Below are 6,174 nucleotides of genomic sequence, written 5' to 3' on the forward strand. Positions count from 1 at the left end.
CAACGGTGCGTTAACGTTCCAATTTTCCCACATATTCTTCAACATTTATCATTGTCCTGTTTTGTCATGTTAGCCAACCTGATAGGTGTGATGTGGTACTTCAGAGTTGTTTTGATTTGCATTTCTCCAATCAATAGTGATTTAGAGCATGTTTTCATATGATTTTAGACAGTTTTAATTTCTTCATCTGAAAACTGCTTATTCATGTCTTTGACCATTTATCAATTGGGGAATGACTTGTACTTATAAATTTAACTCAGTTCTCTCTATATTTTAGAAATGAGTCCTTTATCAGAGACAGTGGCTGTAAAAATTGTTTCCCAGTTTTCTGCTTCCCTCCTAATCTTGGTTGCATTGGCTTTGTTTGTGCAAAAAAAATTTCAATTTAATGTCATTAAAATTATCCATTTTGCATTTCATAATATTCTCTACCTCTTGTTTGGTGATAAATTCTTCTGTTCTCCATAAATGATAGGTAAACTATTTTTATTTATCCTAGTTTGCTTATAGTATCAGACTTTATATCTAAATACTGTACCCATTTAGTCTTTATCTTGGTATATGGTGTAAGATGTTGGTCGATGTTGGTCATTTCTAGTACAATAATGAATATAACAGTGGTGATAATGGACATCCTTGTTTCACCACCAATCTTATTGGAAATGGTTCTAGCTTATCCTCATTACACATAATGCTTGCTGATGGCTGTTGATAAATACTACTTATCATTTTAAGGAAGACTCCATTTATTCCTATGCTTTCCAGTGTTTTTTTTTTAATAGGAATGGTGTTATATGTCAATATGGTCAATTATGCTGAAAGTTTTCCTAATATTGAACCAGTCCTGCATTCCTGGTATAAATCCTGCCTGGTCATAGTGTATTATCCTTGTGATAAGTTGCTGTAATCTCTTTGCTAACATTTAATTTTTTTTTGCATCTATATTCATTAGGGAAATTGGCCTATAATTTTCTTTCTCTGTTTTGGCTCTTTCTGGTTCAGCACCATATTTATATCATAAAAAGAACTTGGTAGGACTCCTTCACCTATTTTCCCAAATACTTTGCATAGTATTGGAATTAATTGTTCTTTAAATGTTTGATAGCATTCACTTGTAAATCCATCTGGCCCTGCAGATTTTTTCTTAGGAAGTTCATTGATGGCTTGTTCAATTTCTTTTTCAGAAAGAGTTATTTAAGTATTTCATTTCCTCTTCTGTTCATCTGGGATACACACACATGTATACATATATATGTGTGTGTGTGTGTATATATATGTACATTCATTTCACTAAGAACGTCAAATTTATTGGGACATAGTTGGGCAAAATAACTCATAATTATTGCTTTAATTTCCTCTTCACTGGTGATGAATTCGCTATTTTCATTTTTGATACTGGTAACTTGGTTTTCTTTTTTTAAAATCAAATTAACCAAAGGTTTATCTATTTTTTTTGGTTTTTTCTCATAAAACCAGCTCTTAGTTTTATTTATTAGTTCAATAATTTTCTTAATTTCAATTTTATTAGTTTGCCCTTTGGTTTTCAGAATTTCTAATTTGGTATTTAATTGGGGGTTTTTAATTTGTTCTTTTTCTAGCTTTTTTTAGTTGCATTCCCAATTCATTGATCTCTTCTTTCTCTATTTTATTCGCGTAAGCATTGAGATAGAAAACTTACCCCTAAGAACTGCATTCACTGCATTCCATAAGTTTTGACATGTCATCTCATTATTGTCATTCTCTTTTATGAAGTTATTGTTTCTATGATTTGTTATTTGACCCACCCATTCTTTAGGATTATTTTGTTTCCAATTAAATTTTAGTCTATCTTTCCATGGCCCTTTATTATATGTAATTTTTATTGCACCATGATCTGAAAAGGATGCTTTAATATTTCTGCCTTTCTGCATTGGATTGTAAGGTTTTTATCCCCCTAATACATGGTCAATTTTTGTGTAAGTGCCATGTACCCCTGAAAGAAAGATATATTCCTTTCTATCCCCATTCAGTTTTCTCCGGAGGTCTATCATATCTAACTTTTCTAATGTTCTATTCACCTCTTTAACTTCTTTCTTGTTTATTTTCTGGTTAGATTTCTCTAGTTTTGAGAGGGGGGAGGTTGAGGTCCCCCACTAGTTTAGGTTTGCTGTCTATTTCTTCCTGTAACTCCCTTAACTTCTGCTCTAAAGATACGGATTCTATACCACTTGGTGCATGTATGTGTAGTAATGACATCACTTCATTGTCTATGGTACATTTTAGCAGGATGTAGTTTCCTTCCTTTTTTAACTAGACCTAATTTTGCTTTTGCTTTGTCTGAGATCAGGATTGCTATCCTTGCTTTTTTTTTAAATTCAGCTGAAGCATAATATATTTGACTCCAGCCTTTTACCTTTTCTCTGTGTGTATCCCTCTGCTTCAAATGTTTCTTGTAAACAACATACTGTAGCATTATGGTTTTTAATCTACTCTGCTATCTGCTTCTGTTTTATTGGAGAGTTCATTCCATTCAGTTATGATAAGTCTCTGTGTCTTTCTCTCCATATTATTTCCCCCTGTTTATGCTTTTCTCCCCTTTCTCCCTTTCCCTCCTAACTAGACTTTTGCTTTTGACCACCACCTCCTTCAATCTTCCCTCCCTTCTATTATCTCCTTCCATTTTCTTTCCCTTTTGCCTTACTACTTCTTTTAGGATAGGCTGGCCATGTTGCTCAAATTCCAAATGTATGCTTGCAACAAAGACTTTTTTATGGAGAACTCACACAGGGCAAGCATTCACGTGGTGGTCAGAAGAAGAGATACAAGGATACTCTCAAGATCTCTCTTAAGAACTTTGGATTTGAGTATGTGACAAGGGAGACACTAAGATGGGACTGCTTAGCATGTTGTGCCCACATCAGAGAAGATGCTGTGCTCTATGAGCAAAGGAGAGGTGAAGTAGCTCAAAAGAAACATGAAATGCCCAAATTTAGAGAATCCACCCCAAATGTTCACATGGACTGTTTGCAACCGACCTGTGGCAGAACATTCCAAGTTCATATTAGTCTGATCAGCCACAGTGGGAGATACTGTAACTCGACTCTAGTATAGTGATGTCATTTTGGTCCTCTTGAAGAATGAAGAGCAACCATAGCTGTGTGACCCTGGGCAAGTCATTTAGCCCCAATTGCCTAAAAAAAAAAAATGAAGAACAACCAACCATATCTAATGAGAAAAAGAGGATTCCACATGAAATGATTTCTCTTATTTATTGCTTGATTGTTTTTGAGATAATAAAGTCAACATGGCACTTTCACGACTGTCTGGCTTCCCTCTGGTCTTCTTTGTGTTAGTCACTTTTGGTGCTTCACACCTTCATCAACAGTGAATTAAGGTACCACTAATTATAAATGAATTTGAGCATACTTTTTTTGCCTTTTTGAATTTATATGTATTTTCTCCCTCTCTGACCTGATCTTCCCCAACTTTTGAAGCGAATATGTAGTCAAGGAAAATAAATTCTCTCAAATATTTGTCATTTCCATAAATGAGATGAAATAAGGTATACTGTAAGAAATGATGATGGTGAGGATTGGAAAAGAACCTGGGAAGGCTTATATCAACTAGTGTAAAGAGAAGTGAGCAGAACCAGAATGACTTACTCATAAAAGCAATATTGTAATGAAAAATAAGTCCAAAAATTTAAGAACTCTGATCAATGCAATGACCAACCATGTCTGCAGAGTACAAAAGTTGGAATATTAACAATGTCCTGATGGAGATGAAGGACTCAGAGTGCAGGATGAGACACATCATTTTTCCTTTGACACGAACAATGCAGGAACATTGTCCCTCAATAAGTGTTTGTGAATTCCCTCTAATACTGGTGATTGCCATTTTCTTATCACCTTTACTAATCTTAAAATCTTTCTAATTATTAGTGATGTGGATTAGTGGTTAGAGATGTGGACCATTTTTAAAATATAGTCATTGAAAACTTGGATTTCTTCCTTGGAAAACTATTTATACCTTTTGAGCAGAGATCTACTGGGCAATGGATCATTTTATATGTCTGTATTGATTTTTTAAATATTTGGAAATGAGACTTTTTTTTTGAGAAACTTGCTACAATCCATTCCACATTTAATTGCTTCCCTTTTGCATTTTAGATACATTAGTTTCTTCCTGTGATAAAAATCCTTTTTATTCTATATAATCTCCAACCCTTCTCTGGGGACGCACTTTTCCCCACTTCATAATTACAAAATGAATCTCCTTCATGGTTCCTTCCTCTGATTTGTTTGAGGTGTCCTTTCATATCCCAGACATGCATCCATTTGGAGTCAATCCTGGTCTACACCATGAGATGTGTAGACTTTTCTGCCAGACTGCTTGCCAGTTTTCCCAGCATTTTGTAGTGATTAGTAAATCCAGTTCGAGGAGGTGAGGTCTTGGGATTTGTTGAACACATGGTTAGTAGACTCATTTTCTTTCATACATTACACATCTAATTTGTACAAGAGTATAATTTGTACCCTATTTTTCAGTAGCATGGACAGTTGCAGTGACCACCACTTTCTGCTATAAGCTCAGACTTGGTCTGAGAATACTTTTGCAGAATATTGGAGGAGGCTTCAGAAAGAGACATAAATGTACTTTTAATGAGATACCAATTTTGATTTGGAAGGAAGGATAGAAGGCACTGAGTCCAATCTCTCCATTTTGAATTATATATTTTTGTTATATTTTAAGTTCTGAACTATCTCCCTCCTTCGCTGCCCTGCCTAATTCCTTTTTTTTTTTAGTTTTCAACATTCATTTTTATCTTTTTTTTCTTATTTTCTAGGCAACTGGGGCTAAGTGACTTGCCCAGGGTCACACAGCTAGTAAGTGTCAAGTGTTTGGTCTGAGGCCAGATTCGAACTCAGGTCCTTCTGACTTCAGGGCCGGTGCTGCATCCACTGTGCTACTTAGCTGCCCCTTTCAACATTCATTTTTAATAAGATTTTGAGTTTCAAATTTTTCTCCCTCTCTCCCTCCAATCCCTCCTCCCCAAAACAGCAACCAATCTGACAGAGCTTATAGATATGCAATCATCTAAACATATTTCCACATTAGTCATGTTCTGAAAGAAGAAACAAAAGAGAAAGGATACAAAAAGAAAAAAAAAGTGAAAACCATATGCTTCGATCTGCATTCAGACTCCATCAGTTCTTTCTCTGGATGTGCATGGCATTTTCCATCATGAGTCTTTTGGACTTGCTTGGATGATTGTATTGCTGAGAAGAGCTAAGTCTATCATAGTTGATCATCACAAAGCATTACTATTACTGTGTACAATGTTCTCCTGGCTCTTCTCACTTTATTTTGCACTAGATCATGCAACTCTTTCCAGGTTTTTCTGAAATCTGTCTGCTCATCATCTCTTATAGCACAATAGTATTCTATTACATTCATATACCACAACTTCTTCAGCCATTCTCCAATGGATAGGCATCCCCTCAATTTCCAATTCTTGGCCACTACAAAAAGAACTGCTATAAATATTTTTTTTTGTGCATGTAGGTCCTTTTCCCTTTTTTATAATCTCTTTGGGATATAGACCTAGTAGTGGTATGGTTGGATCAAAGGGCATGCACAGTTTAATTGCCTTCTGGGAATAGCTCCAAATCACTCTCCAGAATGGTTGGATAAGTTTACAACTGCACTAACAATGCATTAGTGTCCTAATTTTCCCACATCTTTTCCAACATTGATCATTTTCCTTTTTTGTCATGTTAGCCAATCTGATACAACCTCACCTTTTTAGAGATGAATAAACAGAGGCACAGAGAGGTTATTTTTCCCCCAGAGTTACATAGTGAAAGGGCATCTGAGAGAAGATGTGAAGCCTAGTCTTCCCAACTCTAAACCCTTCTCCCTATTCATTACAACATACTGCTTTCATCTACACTCTTCTGAATGTCAATTTGGTTTTTCTTTTTTAGGCAATTGGGGTTAAGTGACTTGCCCAGGGTCACACAGCTAGTAAGTGTCAAGTGTTTGGTCTGAGGCCGTATTTGAACTCAGGTCCTCCTGACTTCAGGGCCGGTGCTCTATCCACTGCACCATCTAGCTGCCCCTGAATGTCAATTTGAAGGAAAAGAAAAAGTGACTAAGCTATCCATACCTTTTAGGCCACTGACTTTGCTGAGA

The sequence above is a fragment of the Phascolarctos cinereus genome, unplaced genomic scaffold (assembly GCF_003287225.1).
Source record: "Phascolarctos cinereus isolate Bilbo 61053 unplaced genomic scaffold, phaCin_HiC Scaffold_726;HRSCAF=1367, whole genome shotgun sequence".
In the NCBI taxonomy this organism is placed as follows: Eukaryota; Metazoa; Chordata; class Mammalia; order Diprotodontia; family Phascolarctidae; genus Phascolarctos; species Phascolarctos cinereus.